The 18,906-nt window shown below is 43.5% G+C and overlaps 1 long non-coding RNA gene across 4 annotated transcripts in view; it reads right to left on the minus strand.

The window, feature by feature from the left end:
* Window positions 1-18,906, minus strand: part of LOC138468095 (uncharacterized) — a 108,412-nt gene that overhangs the window by 8,445 nt on the left and 81,061 nt on the right. For 3 of the 4 annotated variants that reach the window (XR_011268199.1, XR_011268201.1, XR_011268198.1), the window contains exons 3-4: window positions 4,358-4,511; window positions 2,319-3,984 (exon numbers count right to left, since the gene is read on the minus strand). This is a non-coding gene — a long non-coding RNA (uncharacterized lncRNA). The remainder of the gene's footprint in view (window positions 1-2,318; window positions 3,985-4,357; window positions 4,512-18,906) is intronic. The other variant, XR_011268200.1, reaches the window with a different exon arrangement.

Here is an 18,906-nt window from a genome sequence, read left to right on the forward strand (position 1 = left end):
CAGAGGCAAAAGAGGTGTTGATGAAGGCTGTAAGGAATGGAGCAAGTGATTCAACACACTCTTTAATGATGTTGGCTGGACAGATGTCACTGTTACAGATCAATGGTTTTAGGTGTTTGAGAAGGTCTAAGACCTCTGTTTAGGTAATATATCTGAAGGCAAAAAGCATCTTGTTTTGTGAGGTGAAGCCAGTAGCGGGCAAGAGAGGTGGGTCAGATATGGGTAATGCATCAAAATGAGCTTGGATTTTGTTTTGCAGCAAATCAATTCTCTTGAGCAGAGCTGATTGAATACCTGTACATCAAGCTTTGTCTTTGACAATGTCTTCAGGGCTCCTAGTAGGGGTAGTGAGGTCTCTGAAAATGGCAAATATTTCCTTTGATTGGGATTTAGCATTTGTTATTCTAGTGTTGAAGGTGTTGGCCTTTGCTTGGATAATGGCTTTTTTGTAGTGGGAAGTCAACTTTTTTAATTCTGTCTTAGAGGCGTCACTGGGATTGGATTGCAAGTTGGTCAATATGTTGCGTTTGAGGGTGCATATGGCTAGAAGTTCTGCCGTGTACCAGAAGTTGACGTGCATAGATTTTGTAGCTTTTTTTAGTTCCACAGGGGTGATGGCATAAATGGCTACTTTGAAAGTGGAGTTGTATAGATCCGCTTGTACTACTGGATCGTTGGAGAATGGAGGCTTGAATGTGGGTGCTTCAAGAAAGGGTAAGAGATTGCACTTCTTGCCAAAACTGGTGGCACGAGAGTGACTGTTTTAGTGGCAGCAGTATTGGGGATGGTGAATTGGATGAGGTGGTGGTCATTCCAGGGGCACGGAGGGGCACGGAGTGTTGGAGGTAACAGTGGTAGAGCAGTTATAATCGGCCACCTAATCAAAACTTTCACAGTTTGTGGGGTTGTTAATTCTTTGCGTGAATCCCATGGTCTTCAGTTCTTTTGCCAAAGCTTTGGCTGCTTTATCTTCAGGGTCATGGAGGCCCACATTAAAGTCTCCAAGTAAGACTGTTTTAGTAGAGGTCTTAAGGTTCTCACCTAAAAGATGGAGGAGGTTACCCTCGAATTTAGAGGCCGGGCCTGGAGGCCGCTAGACAACATTCATAGTTATAGTGCAATTTGGAGAAATGGATAGTTTGGCCGAAATAGGGTCCACATTGACTTCGAGATGGTGGTTAACTAGTCTGAGGGGTATGGCTTCTTTAATAATGATAGCTACTCCACCACCCTTCGAGTGTAGCCCGGCTTGACGGTGAATAGTATAACCTGGTGGGAGGGCATGGTCTGGTAGAGAGCGTGTGTTAATGAGGGCACATTTCAAGGAGGGGAGAGGAGTGTTGTCTTTGGATGGTGAAGTGATGAGAAGTGGTGCAGGTGGGGGGGTGGCTCCCGGGGGGCAGGGAATAGTTAGGTGGATGACTGAGAGAGGGGGTGTCAGCGTGCTCAGTGGGGGAGTTAGTGGTGCTGTAGGGGGTGAGAAGGGAGCCATAGGGTGTAGTGTAGGCAAAAATGTGGGCCAAGTGGTGAAAGTGAGGCATTTGTCATCAAGGTGCTTAGCAGTATGGATGCTAAAGTAGCGTGAGCATATTAGGTGATTCCGAAGAATGATTGCTAGAGTGTTTAAGGCAAAGGGCTTTAGCTGAAGGCATAAATTAATAGGACTCATTTAAAGTAGAGGTAGACTAATAGGATTTAGTTGAGGCAGAGGGAGAACATTATAAAAATAATTTAGTTGAGGAAGATGTATACAGTTAAAATAGGGTATAGTTGCAGAAAAGTTTGAACATTGCAATAGCAGATGCCATCATTTTGCATAGCTGGCATAGGCTACATGTCACGTGCATGGCAGACTACTCCTGGCTTTATCACAAGAATATAGCATACTGATTAATAACCACTGAATGTGATGTCCTACTGCCACAAAAGAATTCTAAGACCTGTTATATTCATTATTAGTGTGTTATCAAAAGAGGCACACTGAATACAATCACCTCATGCCCTTAGTTTGTATCTTCACAGGAAAATATTAGTTTGAACACCGCAGAATGCAGAACTATGGCACACTGAGTGGCACTCACATTATATGATCTCCTCCTAACTTCAAATAATATGAACACTTTTTTTAGTATTTTGTCTTGAGAAAAAAGAAATGGTGAACTGAGTGACAGTGACTTAATATCTTCTCCTTTTCTCTCCGAAGAATTGTTATAGTTTGAGATGCTAGTAATATTAACCTTCATATTAACTTTCAGTATGTTGTTTGGTGTATTCTCCCCCAGATTTACTGTTTCTGATGCTTTGTGCAAGACTGTTACCTCTCTTTGTTCCTTTGTGAGGGCAGGTAACAACCTCCCCAGAGAGACAGCAACTCCACAGGAAATTGTCTTGGGAAAAGAATCAAAGGAAACACCCATTAAAAAATGCTTAGCCTCACACCATGGTACTGCACACAAAAGGGGCCTCCTATCCTATTAAGAAGTGAATGGGTAGGGTTAGTGTAAAAAAAAGTGAGCTCTTTACAGCTGGAAGAAGATTCCACCATGGTGTTTCTTGCTGCCTCTACCTTTCCTTGCTCTCCCCTCCACTTCCTTTGGCACAAAGAACTTTGGGGTAGATATCAGAAGGTAAAGCCCACTTCTAAGAAGATGGATTGGACCCCTGAGGCAGGCTAGCCTTAGTCCAATCAACTGTGTGATTTTGCCTTTAAAAGAAGGGGTTTCCCACTCCACTTCACTTACCTCCCACTCCAAAAATGTATTGCAGCAACATAAATTCAGCAATGGAGATGCTGTAGATAAGTGGTACTCATTATATGCAGTGCCTTAGGTGGGAAAAGAAATAAAGGGGACCATAATGAGTCATGGTTGTGTTTTATCTTATCAACATCACTTGTTCATCCTCAGCTGAACGTTGTTTCAATGAGAAGTCTGTCAATGCAGGACCAACACTCTTCTTCCATCAAGACATGTTTTAGGGCAGTAGAGGCATGAGGCTTTTAGGAGTGGATATAACATGGTGGGTTAAAGATAAAGGATGCCTGGTGGTAGGTGACCTCAATGTGGAAATCATGGGGAAGTACTGCAGTGGGCAAGAGGGAAGTACTATCTGTTGATATGTGCCCAGAAGAGGAGAGTCTCAATGATGAAGCCAGGGTTTCAGTCAAGATTTCCCCAGCTCCTTGACTGCGTGCAATGAAGGGTGGTTACAGGCTCTGCCGTGCCCTCCAACATCATATCTAGATGGTCCTTTATTGTACACACTTATTATTTCCGAGTTCTGAACATCCTCCTAATCTCTGCCAGCTGTAATGCCAGCCACTGCATGTGTTGGGACCAGGAAAATTGGCAGTACATGTGGCAAAGGCACAGATTTCACCCATTCCCATGTTCTGAGATAAAGGAAAAATAAGGCAAATGTAAGCCTAATATAAAGTACAAGGAGACATTTTGGGGAAGCTGCACCCTGTAAATTCATTAGCCATACTGTAGATGTCATTGACAGTGTTGAGTGAACATTAATCCGTTACAACTAAAGGCCTCGTTCACAAAATCGCTAACCTTTTGGTCATTACTAATTGTTCCAATGACATTAACATCTCTGCATACAGTATGTTTTGCTCTGCTGTCAATCACTCTTGATTGCTGCACACTCTTTCTGCACCCTTCTCTGCTTTCAGCATACTTTTGAATTCGCCATACAGTACCTCAAATTGGAGATGTTACTCATTGATTTGCATCACTCCATGTATATCACCATCAATTCTCACAATGTTCTCTTTACTCTATCTTTTACCATCCTCCAACATCCCATACAATATCCGTTACCTATTTTCACTCGACTTGGCCTCAGATATACTTGTTTGAAGTACACAACAGTACTGCACCCTCTGACACACCATGCTCCAGACCTCATCCTCTTTCTTCATTAGATCATCTCGATGCAATTCCATTGAATGATGCTATCCAGGGGGGATTTGAGGTACTGTAGAAGAAAGATAAGATATAGTGAGACACATTGTACAGCACAATGCTTTAACTAGTGCAACCGTCGGCACCAGAGATGTTCTTACAGTAGGGCAAAAGGAGCATGTGACCTGGGCTCCCTCCTTGTGGGGGCTGAGGGGCAGCATAGCTGCCTGATGCAAAGGTGCCAATTACCATGTTTTACTAAACATAACAGAAGTAATGATATTGCATAGAGTCAGCTGAGGCTCTGAGCTCCAAGCCTACTACTTGGCTGTTATGGACAATTACAATGCATTCTGATCAATTAATCAGGTAATTCACTCTGAGTTCACTGTAGGATGGGTTAGCAGATAGTTCAGTGTTGGCAACTACCATTTTCAGCAACTTACCTAGGGCACCCATTATGGAAAAGCATCCAAAGTCCCTCTTTGCCAGAGGCTGCATGCCATTGGTGTCTTCAAAGTCCCTCTTAAGGATCAAGTCCATCCAAGACTTACTTCTCTGACGGTGGCTCTGACCAGTGCAGCAAGTGAGCTGGTGTTTCTGTAAAAAATAAAGACAAGCACATTCTATTTCCCATGACAGTGCAGAAAACGGAAATTGTGAGGGCAAGCAATTGGCAAAGAGAGAGTGGTAGGGAAAGAGAGAAAGAGAGAAGGAGAGACATACTGTACAGTACAGACTGATAAAGTAAACTTCAGATGTACTGAATCGTATGCCAGGAACTGTGTTCTTGCAGGGAATATTGAGTGGTCTCGTGGACTCTGATGACTCTGGCTTTTGAATGATAGCCTGTAGGTGCTTCCGGGGATGAGGCGACCGAGGTGCGGGTTGTCAAAAAACAATGTCTATTTGTTATTACAATTGTGCATGCCATAGAAAATGCCAATTTTCATCTTGGGCAATTCTCTGGAGTCAATACTTGTGAAGTTCCAGCAACATTGAGTACGCTAGTTGCGAGACACAGGTGGATATTGGTGTAACAAAGTTCTGACCAAAATTCTCCTCAAAGTCACCATTCAGGAATAAAGTACAAAATAAAGTGGCACTTTTGCAAACATTATATCGCAGGGGGTGAGTCCAGCAGTGCTGGTATTTTCATGCAGTAGGTTTAGGAAAGCATCTACAGTGTTAATGGCTGGGTGGTAGGATTGAAGTTCTATGTTAAACTTTGATCTTGGGGAAAACAGTATTAATTCTGGTCTTTTGTTTTCTGCATTGCTTGCTATATTAATGTTCTCATGAATTAGTGTCTAATATTTAGCAAACCGTATTGTCTTTTCCTAAAAATTAATCAGATGGCAAAGAAATGCATGGCCTCTCCTCTTCTGGCCAATTTTAGTATTATTATTAAAAGTAACCATTTTGATTTGTGTCCTACCAATAATGGCCCAAAGGATGATATTTCAGTCATATCAAGGGATGCGTCCTTGATGATACTTTGGAACGCAAAGAGCTTTGATGTCCCCAAGTAGTTCGTACTGCAATCAGTAGTGAGGGGCATTGTGTCTGACCTTGTGCCTGACATTGCACTACCAAGCAATTCATTTCTCTCACTGTCCCGAGTAAGGTAGACGGATCGCACCTGGTGTGCTCCGCTCTGCAAACTTTGGTAGGCGAAAGCAGGTAGACGAAAGCAATTTCACTGTTCACAACTAACATCTCACCTGCTGCACAAAGGTAAGGCTGCCCATTAAGGGGCTGTATCCACTGTGCCCTATGCAACTCTTTGCCAGACTGGAATGGATTGGACTGTATATTTTGCAAAACCACAGAGCATGGCCACAAAAATGGATCAAGCACACTCAAGAAAATGGTTGTATGGAGGTGTCTACATCATTTAAGTGTACAATACACTGTGATGGGAATGGTTGCTGAGCTTGGTTGAGCTCTTGTTAACAGTCTTTTGAGATACTCTGGTTAGGGGTATTATTTCTGTTATTACAGCCGGGTGGGTTAATACCAGCAAATGGCTTCTAAGCACAGGATCGGGATTCAAACCTGTGTTGCACTGCATTGTCTTGCTTTCAAGACAAACATGTTGCTCCTGAGCTATCCTTCCTCCCCATGGATGGCTAGAGTACCAAGTAATGCATCACATTCCACAAGTCTATATTACAGTACTGTAGCAGGATGTTTTACTTTATTTATGTATGTTTTTATTTATTTATTTATATACAGGGAGGAACAATGCTCTTTAATCACAAAAGAGCATGCAATAGATAAGGTATAATTTATGGGAAGCAATGAGCTTCTTACAATAGGATGAGTTTGAGTGACATGCTGATCAGGCTGTGGAGGGATGTAATTAGAAGAGTCATCAGGAACAATACATGGGTGTGTGGGATATATTGACCCACTCCGCTATGCTATGCGGCATCACAATGATAGTATGGTGCAAGGAACTGCAACAATGGCGGCAAAACTCTTGTTCGTGCCAAAAACCTACAAAAAAACGTGTTCTCAAGCACACAAAAATATGGATGCACAACCAGCCACCCATGGTGCATCTGTGGTGGAATAGAGCACACCCTGCAGGAAAGGTGCAAGTGGGCTCCATGACCAGCAAACAGAGGGCAGAGAAAGAAGCAACACTTTGCAAATGAAACTGTAAAATGTGCCTATAAATGACATCTGCTTTGTTGCTAAAAAAACTCCAAATTCCCTATAGCACAAAACTTCTCAACATTCAAAATCTTGCTTGGCGATAAAATTCATGTAATCTAATGAAGCATTGCGAACATACAAAGTCCTAATGTGAAGAGCAAAACATTCATCAGACAAAATGTATTGTCTGAAAACTGACAGCCCCTGTCAAAATCTGGGTGCAGTACCTTGGGCTACTTGAATGACAGCTGTCAGATGAGTTACTGATGAAACTTCAAAGTGATCTAAACTAAAAAGTCTGCCGGATTAGCAAACATAAAAAGGATTGTGGCTAAAAAGAATACAGATCTCAGTTGCTTTTTATCCCACAGAGTTAAAGCTAAGAAAGTAATGTATTTATCTTTGATGCAACAAGTTTGGTTTTTCCTGGATCTTTAATTAGGAAAACATTAGCTTGGCTGAGCTGCAACCCCTTGGAAGTGGACAAACACGTTTCTCCCAGGGGAGGGATATCCTCTCAGCTGAAACTCAGGGGGAGATGATACATGGGGGTTAATCCAGACTTTTGTCTACAGAAAGAGAATGAATAATAGCAGACCCTTCAGCCCAGGAAACAGAGGTGTGAGAGGGTCGTAAATGGCTCCTTGAAGGAACTACCCAAAGGAGGGGGATGCTCTTGGACTCCAGGGAGAGAAAAAGGGGAATACCATTTGCTGTTAATAATGAACAATGAACAATTTTCAGAGACTCATAACTTGTGATTCAAAGTGGTGAAAAATATACCAAGGACATATCTGTTAGTCTAATTTTTGGCTGCACATTTTAAGAGGTGGCAGAACCGTGTAACATGTTCTGGACAGGAATGGCAATATATGTGGTTTTATGTGAATGGTATTAATCCTAGAATACATTTGTGGAAATTTGCATAAAGTTTGGAAATTGTGTTCATAGCGAAAAGGACAAAATTCTGTAGAAAGTTGAAACAAGATCCCACGGCCGCGGGATTTTGAGGAACAGATGCTACATTAAATATGGAATCTTTGTGTGTGATTTGTGTAAAGGTGACCAATGCAGAAATATGTATTTAGGATGAAATCCGATTTTGAGACCAGTGGCTAAAGGGAGGTTTCTAAGAACTGTAAAGCAAACCATAAAATGTGACATCCGCCAGCCTTGATACAATCACTCAAATGCAAGGCGGATATGAAGTTTTGATCCAATCCCAGCTCACAGGGGCAAGTTTAGCTAAGCTGGCCCTTACACCCCTTTTGTGATGTCATTTGAAAGGATACATAGAGACAGCTGACAACACATAGGAACTGACTGATTCACACACTTTCCTGATTCCGGCGGAGCACTCTGATCCAGCATTCTACATCCAGCTTTAACACCCTTCCAGATCCAGATGCCAAGACTCTTGCAAGCAGTAGAGAACTACTGACTTTCTGCAAGGCCTAATCCTCAAACTTATTCTTGCAACCCAGTGAAGCACTGTGGTATGAGAAGGCCTTTGAACTAGTATCCTGAAATTTCTTGGCTTGCTACCACAAGGCTTGCCTGAGGAACTCGCTATCCAGCTGATTGAAATACCCACAGACTAGGAGGGCTGATCCTGTGCAAATCCGGTGACTGGCCTAGCTGATCCGATCCCGTGCCTGATGTGCTGTTCTTCCTAGACCAGATCCAATCCATGACCAGAACTGACGGTCCAATTTAATAACTTATCCTGTGAGTATTAATAGGAAGAAAAGTGACCCATATTATATTTGCATTGTCTTATCCCAATCTCAACCCAGCCTATCTGTAAATTCAGAATCATAGTATTGTCCGAACCTTTCTTATGCTGATTTTCTCTCATTTGTTTTATAAAATAATAAGTCATTAGTGTTTTTGAGTAACTAAAGTGAATCCCAGAAAGAAATTGAGTATACACCACATGAAGGGTTACACTGGCCACGTAACTGTGGAGATTCATGTGTGGCATCCTCTTTTTCATAATTGTAATATAGTGTAATCAAACCCATCTTTCAGTATCTAAGTGCATTTCTGTTTTCCATTCTCGTGCCTATTTTACAAAAATGACCTTTAATAAAACCTCTATAACTCCTTCAGTTTTTATGATAGAAACACAATTTCAACTCCTACTTGTACCTAACATCCTTAGCTATCCAGTGCTATTCTCCCATTATAGTGAATATCGTGCAAGGACAAGTTTGCTGTGATTTTACATTCTGAGAAATTCTACATGTGTGAAATAGCTTTAATATCTTTCCCATTTGGATTTTGAGATTTCAAAAGTTTTCTTCTGACTAAATCATTATAACAATTTGAGTATTTTTGACAACATTTGGTGTTTTTGCCCAGCCAATTCCAAAGACAATTGCAAAGCCATTCTGACAGTGAAAAGTCAATTCCGTTTTTCTCTTGTGTTTGAAGGGGGAAGGTGGGACTGATATTATGTTTGGTTTGTGCTATTCCCGAATACCTGCTCTCTCCTGCCATCTCTTTACATTGCCTATTGGTGGGTTGAGGGGGAACCTCTAACCATAGTGCCATCTATACCTAACCAACACAATAGTATTATTTTCTGTGCTGCATTTGTTTTATGCTCATTCCTTGATTCCTAGTGCATTAAATATACCATTCAGTGTTCTGTCACCCCATTGGTGATTGTTGCTTACCTATTAAAATATATTGTGATTAAATTTTAAATACATACATAAATATTTACCTTGTGAGCAAGCGGCAAGTAATGCTGCGAAACGCGTCGTTTTTCTTGGGAAGAATGAAAGATGTATTTTAACAAATAAAGAAGCCTTTAATGGAACGCTGGTAACCGTCTACTTTTTGAAGCCTGGTATGAAGGAGAGTGCTCCTTAAATGACTGACAACAAGCCAGTTTCTTTGAAAAAATATTTACCTTTGCAAACTAGCCTGATTCCTGGTACAGTGTGACCGGGGGTGGGGGTTCCAGGAGAAGTGTGTGATACGAGTGATATATCGTTCAGAATATTTAACTTATAGATAAAAATAAATAAGGGTTTCATTTGTGCACTACATGCTGGGCAGGACGTGTGCTGGATTTAAATCACTTACAGCAGTTGAAAAATAGATAAAGGACAACCAACATTAGAAATTTTTAAGTAGCAGGTATTCTGGCCTTGTTTTGCATTGTCTGCCATCTAGTCTGGTGATGGTATAAGAAAGTTGGTGTGAAGTCAGGAAGTTAAGAGAGTCCTGGTAAAGAAGTTAATGATATTTTTTTTAAAACTTTATTTATATTTTCTCAAGCAGGAACAAAAACTTAGAAGAGAAACACAAAAAAAAAGAAATTGCAAAAAAAAAAAAAAATTACAATTTTGAGCTGGAGACTCATTCAGCCCAACAACAGTACATGTAACCTGCACCGCAACAACATTATCTTTCCCTTCACGCCCCACCCCCCACCCCCCGCAGCTCTGTGTCCCAACAATATGCCTGAGCGCCTGACACTGCTCACTCTCAACGCTTCTCTTGAGCCATCTGCCCCATTAGTGCCTAACCAGCAGTACATCCAGGGGATGAGGCGGAGGAGGAATCCCGCTTAGAGATCATCAAATAAGTTACATAAGGACCCCAGATGTCCGGGGGGCGTGCATGTAGGGGCAGCGTTTTAATAAACTTAGTCTCCAAGTCTTAACAGTAAAGCACGTCTTTTTGCCATTTTGCAACAGAGGGAGAGGGGCCTTGACCCCAAGCCATGGCCACCCTTCTACGCGCCAGGATCAGCAGAATGTTAGCTAGTTTCCTTACTGCAGGTGTTAGCTGTTTTGTCATCCCCAGCAGTGCGATGGCAGGACAGGGCATTAGTTCCTCACCGATAATTGCCTCAATCTTTTTGAAGATTTGTGGCCAGAAATTGGACAGTTCCGGACAGCTCCAGGCCAGGTGAAAGAAGTCCGCCGCAGGTTTCCCGCCCCTTTTGCATTTTGCCTCAGAATCTGGGTTGTGTTTGCACCTCTTAGCTGGTGTGTAGTAAGTTTGATGCAGTTAGTGAAAATGTATAAGTTTGAACCTCGAGTTTAGCGCTACCATCTGAGTCTGACTGAGTATGTATGACCCCTCTTTGTCAGGGATGGGGGTCTGCAGTGCTTTTTCCCACCTTGTTTTTGTCTACGTGTTCACCGGTGCTGTGTCAGATAGGAGTGATCTATATATGGTGGATACCAATCTACCTTCCCCTTGTGCTTGAATGGTGTTGTGGAGTAATGTCCACGTCGGAGTTTGATGTGGGAATGATGGGAAGATGCTCTGGGTGACGTGTCGCAGCCTGAAGTATATAAAAACATCCAGAGAGGAGGTGTAGCCTCTCTGCCTAGCCAGTTGGGGGGATAAGAATGTTCCCCCTACAAAAAGGTCGCCCAGTGATTGAATTTGTGTTTTATCTGTTCACTGAAGGAACACCTTCTCATTTGTCAGAGGTATCCCTGGAATTAACTTTATGGGTAGTGCCAGAGAGTATCTGAATATTACACTGTATTTTTGTGCAATTTTCTTCCAGATTGCGTATGTTGTGAGTACCCCATTTAATGTGGAGCATGGTACCGGTAGCTGGATAATTATCACCGCTCTCAATAGATTGGGCGACGCCAAAGCCTGCTCTATTTGCACATGGGGTCTAACAAGGTGAGTGGAATACCAATAGCTGAGAAAGTGTGCCTGTGCGGCCCAATAGTACCATTCTAGGTCGGGGAGCGCGAGTCCGCCTCTAGTTGTTGGCAATATAAGTGTTGAGTAAGCCACCTTCGTCGGTTTGCCAGCCCAGATCAGCTCAACAATAAGGCTCCTTAGTTTCCCCAGAAAGTGCTGCAGGAGCAGGATCGGTATGTTGGTGAAAAGGTAGAGGAGTTTGGGCAGAATCACCATCTTCACCAGAGAAACCCTACCCCAGAGCGTCAGTGGGAGTGATTTCCATCTGACCACCTTCTCTTGAAGAGATTTAAATGTGGTTTAGTAATTGTCTTGAAAAATGTCTCTGTGATTCAGCGAAAGGAGGATCCCAAGATATCGTACATGAGCCCATTCCCATTTGAAATTAAATTTGTCTGTGAATTAATTTTCAGGCCTGAGACAAGGCTGAATTGGATTATCTCCTGCATTATGGGATTTAAGTTTTCGTTTGGGTTTTGGATGAATAACACTACGTCGTCAGCGTAGAGGGAGATGACCATCCTATGGGGACCCATAGAGAGGCCTCTGTGAAGGTGCCTGGAGCGCAGGCCGGAGGCCAGCGGTTCCATTACTAGAACAAATATTAAGGGCAGAAACCATAGTTTATTTATTTAGTTATTTATGTATTTACACATTTATGTAACATCAAGCCCAAATGTATCATGGTCCTTGTACATAGTAGAGAGGTATGCAACACCTTTTTTTATATGTCTTTGAGAAGGTAAAGTTTAGTCATGTTTGTCAAACAGCCAGGTTTTCAGGAGTTTTCTAAAGACAAAGTTTGAGTGTTCCTTCCTAATGTGGTTGGGGAGTGAGTTCCACAGAGTAGGCGCTGCGCCCCAAACCTTGAGCCTTCAGCTTGGTTTTTGTTGAATCTAGGAGTTTGGAGAACGAGTCTGGATGAAGAGCGGAGATGGCAAACAGTGGTTTTAGCTGAAATACGAGGGCCGCGGTACTAGGGCCGCTCTTATACAAACAGCAATGTGTGATTGCTAAGGTTTTTAATTCGATCCACGCTTTGATAGGTATTCAATATGCACCTCGTGGCAGAAATATGGTTGGAGTGTTTAAGACCCAATGCTGCTCTTCAGGTCTTATTTTGTAAAGGTTGTAGCTTGAAGATGTTCTTATCTTAAGTGCCCATAAAGAGCACATTGCAGTAATCCAGTTTACTGCATATGATTCCTTGGGCAAGAGTGAAGCAGTTAGATGGTGAGAGGAATGTTCTGCTCAGGGTGATAAGTTTGGCTGTGTCGGCTGTCGAAGATGTCAGAGCTCTCACATGGTGGGACATGCTCAGTTATGAGTCAATGTAGATGCCAAGTGTCTTAACGTGCTTTGATACCTGGATGATGGTGCCATCTATGGAGATCAAAGCACAGGAGGGATCCAGGGATCTCGTGCATTGTGGGGAGCCCACAATGAAAGGTTCAGTTTTATCGTCGTTGAGGCATAAGTTGTGAGAACCCATCCAGTTCTGGATGATGCTGTAAGTCTGATTGATGGATTCGACATCTTGGGCATCGTTTCCTGTGATGGGGAGAAGAATTTGGGCGTCAGTGTAAGGGATGCCAAGGGTATAGAGTTGGTCAAACAGGGGTTTAGTGTAGGTGTTATAGAGGGCAGGGGAAATGCATGTGCCTTGAGGGACACCGAACAGGACAGGGAAGGGGTCAGTGATGGCATCCACAATAAAGACCCTAGAGGGGCGGTCACTCAGGAAGGATCTGATCCCGGATGCTGCCTCATGGGAGAAGTAGAAGTTGGAGGAGACGTGGTGACAGAGGATGTAATGATCAACAAGGTCAAAATCGACAGAGAGGTCAAGGAGGAACAGGTTGGCAACATTACCTGAGTCACAGAAGCTGTTTGGATGGATTTTAAGATCAAAAAGGGCAGTTTCAGTATTGCGCTTGGGCCAGAAGCCACATCGTCTGCAGCCGAGGAGTTGATGCTGTTCAAGGAAGGTTTGGATCTGTGAATAGGCTATACGGTCTAGGATTTTAAGGAGGAAGGGTGCCATAGTTATGGGGTGGTAGTTGGTAGGGATGTATGGATCCAGGGAGGGTTTCCTGATGAGACCAAGCTGCTTTGAGACAGGTAGGGACGGTGTTAGAAGCAGAGGAGGTATTGACAAAGTTAGAGATGGTAGGTGCAAGAGTGGGTGCACACATTTTGACTATGTGGGTTGGGCAGGCATCAGCTTTGCAGTTAGAGGGTTTGAGGTGTTGAATGGTTTTGAGTATTTCATCCACAGTGACTGAGAGGAAGTTTAATTGAGAGGAGGGGGAACATGTGTATGGGGAGGTTGAGATGACACTGGAGTGGGTTTGTCCAGGAGCTTGAGTTTTTTGGCTGAGATTTTAGCTCTAAGTTTGTCAATTTTATTAGAGAGCACAGATCGGTGTTTGATCACTAGGATTTGTCAATAGGGACCTGGTGGCAAGTGGGGAATGAGGTTTCCAGTTCTTTACGGATAGGCAAAAGTTACTTGGAGCAGGCGCTGTCCTATGATATCCTGGTGTTGAAAGAGTTGGCTTTTGTAGTTATTAATGTCTTTTTAAAGGTTTTAGCAGCAGACTTGAACACATCAAGATTCAATGGGGTTGGGTCTTTTCTCCAAGTGTGTTCCCACTCATTTAAGTCAATGGAGTGAGATCAGCTCTTCGATGAACCAGGTGTTAGCACGTTTTCCCGGTTCATTGATTTTAGATTTGGTCGGGACATGTTGGTCAATGGTAAGAGTGGGGTTGTGGTGAAACAGGAAGGCATGCACCTGAGGGTCATAAAGGGAGGGTACATGGTGGGAGAGATGTTTGAGCAGAGTGGGGGTAGCACTCCTTCCATGAGTCTGCAGGTGTTGCAGATAAGGATGGAGGAAGGTGGAGGTCACAGGATTGGCTGCAGGGTGGAAGTGGGACAATCTGAACTCAATAAGAGAGTGGTCCATCCATGGCATAGGGCTGATAGCAGTGACAATGGCTGAGGTGTTGAGCATGAGAAGTCAGTCTAGGATATGTCCTTTAGAGTGGGTCGTGGAGGAGATTAGTTGGGCGAAGTTCATGGCAATGAGCGAGCTGTGGAGACCAAAGAAAATGCCAGCACAGTAGTCTAGTTTAGAGAAGACAAGAGTGGTTAAGAGATGCTTTGCAGTGTTGAAAAGAAGGAGGTGCCCGATTTTGCTAATATTTAGAAGCTTGGGGCGAGCTGAGGTTGTAATTTTGGAGATGTTATGTTAATAGGTTTTATACAGTGCACGTTCACCAGATGCATAACGGCGGTTCCATGTATTAAAGTCGCAGTGAATATGGCCGTTTAACAAAAACTCACAGCAAAAAGGCTGTGGTGTGGTCCCCACAATCCATGTAATGGATGCGGGAGAACCCCCGCAACCCTCTGACCCATTATACTGAACAAGGGGAGCAGGGAGCACCCCCATAACCCCTCCTCCCCTTGTGTGGTATAATGGAAACACTTTTACCGGGTCACACCACAGTTTTTTTGCCTGCACATTTTTTGTTAAAACTGCGCTTTTTTAGATACCATATTATTGGATACCATAATGTCACTGGGGGTAACACCAGGGATGGGGGAAGCCTAAAATAGGTGGATTTTTAGGAGTCGGTCGAAAGCTGTGGTGGTCTACTGTGGCACAGAGAAGCAGAGGAAGGGCATTCCACAGTTTGGCTGCTGCCACAGAGGACGAGTGGCCACTCATCAAGACACGTTTAAAATGCGGGACGACAAGAAGCCAGGCATCACATGACCAAAGGCCACGCCCAGGTCGATAAGGCTGAAACCTCTCCTGTTCTGCTCCCACACCATAGTAAGCCCAGTGGACAATGCATAGGGATTTGAAAATAATCTGTTTCTGAACGGGCCTCCAATGGAGTGAGCATAGAACAAGAGATACATGGGCACCGTATGGAGTATCTGTAGTGATATGGGCCAAGAGATGTTGGAGTAACTGTAGGAGATGTAGAATGTAACCTGGATGAGCTAGGAATAGAGAATTACAGTAATTGAGGCGGCTCCAAATGAGAGAAGAAACCACAAGAGGAAGAATATTAGTAGGAAGGAAAGAGAAAATGTTTCTAAGGACCCTTAACTGGAAGTAGCCAGTATTACTGATGGAACTAACCTGGGCTGTAGCCGGCAGGGGTTCAGAGAACATGAGCCCCAGGTTCATCACCAAAGGGACAGGTGTAGGACAGGGGCCAAGCTCTGAGAGCCACCAAGCGGCTGACCAGAGTGAAGAAGTTTAACGTCAGAGAGTGCCATATTTAATACCAGAGAGACAGTTTTAAATTTTGGTAGAGATATAGAGGAGAGTTCAGGAAAAGAGAAGAGGATTTGGGTGTCATCCGTGGAGAGTTGGTATGAGAACTCAAAGGAGGAGATTAGTGGCCCAAGAACAGAGGTGTAGAGTGTAAAGAAGTGAGAGAGCCTTGTGGAAGATCAACAGTTAGAAGAGTGAGTTGAGAGGTGTTGTTGTTCTATGAGACAGAGAATTAGCAAGGTTCCAGGTCAGATTCAATCCATGCTAGGGCACAATCGCAAATCCCAAGAAAGAAAGTGTTAAGCAGATCGGAGTGATTGACAATATTAAAGGCAGTAGACAGGTCAAAGAAAACTAGGGTAGAGGATAACTTGGAGTGTTTAGCAGATGCAATGCAGTTGGAGACATTCATGAGAGCAGCCTGTGGAGTGAAAGAAGCAGAAACCTGCTTGTAGGGGGACTCGAAGTTTGTGGATGCGTACAAAATTTGTAATATGGGTGATCACAACAATTTCAAGCACATTAGAGTAGTGCCAAAGGAGAAACATAGTGCACAAGTTTGGTTCAGCACTTTGATTTTTTAGGAGAGAAATGATCATGGCACTTTTGAAAATAGTGGGACAGTAAAACAGAGCCAAAGTACAGGGTTCAGCGAGGTGAGAGGCCACTAAAGGGGAATTAGGCTTCACTAGCTGAGAAGCAAAAGGGACTGATGGGGCCCAAGAGGGGTTATCCTTCATCAGTAGAGATAGGACTTCCTCATTATCTGTGTGACTAAAGTGGGAGATGGAGGCAGAGGATGATTTTAGAGTAGGCAGAGTGCACAATGTAGGAGAAGAGAGTGTGAGCAAGGTCAGGAGAGAGGCTCTAATTGTTTTAATGTATGCAGTGAAGTATTCAGCTAGGTCATTAGCTGTGAGAGTGAAACTGATAATCACAGGTTTAGGAGTGAGGCATGATTTTAGGGTGCCCTCTAGCCGGCGAGTGAGGTTGGCATGAGAGTCAATGAGGTTAAGGTAGAAATCCATTTTCGCTCTATCAAGAGAGGACTTAACAGAGTTCACAGTAGAGAGGTAGACTTTCAGGTCTTCATGTGAGTGAGTATGCCTCCATTTGAGGAGCAGTCAATGCATGTCTGTGCAGCGAGACACATGAACGGGGTAACCCATGGTTGAGGACGCTGTGACTTAGGGGTGAAAGTTAGCAGTGATATGATAGGTTATTTATAACCTAAGAAAAGGGAGAGGAGAATGAGTTATATAGTACGGATTACAAGCTGGAGAAGGAAGTGTTAATGGAAGCGGCATCAGGTGTGAAGGATGAGAGTGAGGACTGTAGGCCCGAGAGAAAGGGAGGAATAGCAAACTGTCCTTTTGGTAGTAGGTGAGGCAAGTGGTGAGGAGAGATTAGAGGGTGGATAGGACATGGTGGCACAAACAATGGAGGGATTGGATAGAGATTGTGCAACAGTAGTTTTAGTGGCTGGGAGAGAAGTGGAAATATCCAAAGAGTTGCCCCCGCTGTAGGTAGGTAGGCTATGGATCGATTGCAGAGTGTGGTCACTAAGAAAAGACAGAAGTTCAGATTTCTGAAAAGTGGTTGGAGAGGCAAGGTCAACTAAGAGAATTACATGATGTTAAGTGGAAAGAGAATCAATGAGTTGCCCAAGTTCATCGGAGGATGGTCCAGTGGGACCAGGAGGGCAATAGATGGAGATAATGTGAACCGAGTGAGGCAGAGCAATAGTAGAGGTGCTGAATTCAAAAGAGGTAGGAGAGGACGTGGCATTGAAGATTTGTGAGTTGTTTAGGTGGGAAGACAGTAAGTCTCTGACACCTCTCGCTCAGCCACTCAGATGAGTAGAGCGAATGAAAGAGTTGTGTAGGGTCACCAGAGTGACAGTGTCAGATGGAGAAATCCAGGTTTCAGTGATAGCAAGGAGGTCTTGGGGAGGAGAGATGGTGTGAAAGTAGTCAGTGATTAAGGAAGTTTTGTTGCATTCAAACAGCATTCCAGAGTGCAATGTTCAGCTCATGCAGTAATGGAAGAGTAGAAAAGGTTGGTCTCAGATGAACAGAGGTGAGGTGGATAGGCGTTAGGGGTGGTATGGTTAGATCATCAAAATTGTTTTTTGGAAGTAGATGAAAGAGATATGGAGTAATGGAAGTTTCGAGATGCGAGTTTTAGTGTAGGGTTAGGAAAGGAGGACGTTGTAGCATGATTGGAGAAAGCATAGGGAGAGTTGAGGAGGAAGAGCAGCCGTGGTGAATGCATTGCAGCTGAGTCCTGCAGTGTAGAGAAACAGCACAGTCATTAGCAAACTCGGGGTAGTCCCATGTGCAGCAGGGAGGAAGGCAAAAGCAAAGGCTTATAGGTGAAGAGGCAAAGAGGCTGGTCATGGCTGATCTTCACCCTTCACTGTTCTGCCCTTAACTGTGACACCCCTGGTTGGAAGCCCCTAGGGAGTTGAGAAGTGATGTCACACGCTCTCTTCACCTGATTGATGTCTGGGACTGTTAGGCATACTGGTGTGTGACGGTTCTGAAGGTTCTCCTGTCCTAGCTTGCAGTAGAGAAGTGTCAGTGAGGGTGTGCAGCGATTTATCTACATTGTAAGGACATTGGATGCAATGTAACCCCCCCATTCAGCAAAAATACTATTGCATGATTGTGCCTGATGACAATATAGGTATTTGGTGCCCCTGTGCAGATGCCACAGTGTACCATTTGCAAATGAGGTGTTTTTTGGCACGTGACAGTGATTCCGCTACCGATAGGAGCCACTGTGATAATTCTTTTAGCTGATGGTAGAAATCCACGCTGTCCAGAATCTTTTCTCACTCTAATAAACAATTATACTATCCAACTGCTCTGAGCATCACCACCATATTTTAAATCACACTGTACAGTGACATTATGTGGTCACGGTTGTGGTCTTACATTTTGTCATGTGTCTATTATAAACATCATAATGAAGTGCCTGAATAATTTCTGGTATTCGATTGTTGACCTGATAAGTGTTTATTGATAATATCCCAATGTTTATGTACTTTTATTTAAAGTTTTATTTGTAAGATGAACACTCACGCAAGAGGCCTGTCTCATGCTTTATACATCTACAAACATGAATAAATCAATCACTGCAGCGACAAGTTCTCCCGCCTGCCCTCTAAGCTTTAGCTTGGAACACTTAGGCAACAATGAAATGTTTTGGGAAGATCATGTGTGAACTCATAATAATGGGTGTTGAATGTTGAGAGGCTGGTCACATTGTCGTGGGTGTCAAATTGAAAGCATCTGAGGTGGCGACTGGTGGCCCATACACATGGCCAACAGAGTGGGA

This window comes from Ambystoma mexicanum, chromosome 4q (genome assembly GCF_040938575.1).
Source record: "Ambystoma mexicanum isolate Mex_15411 chromosome 4q, UKY_AmexF1_1, whole genome shotgun sequence".
Lineage (NCBI taxonomy): Eukaryota > Metazoa > Chordata > Amphibia > Caudata > Ambystomatidae > Ambystoma > Ambystoma mexicanum.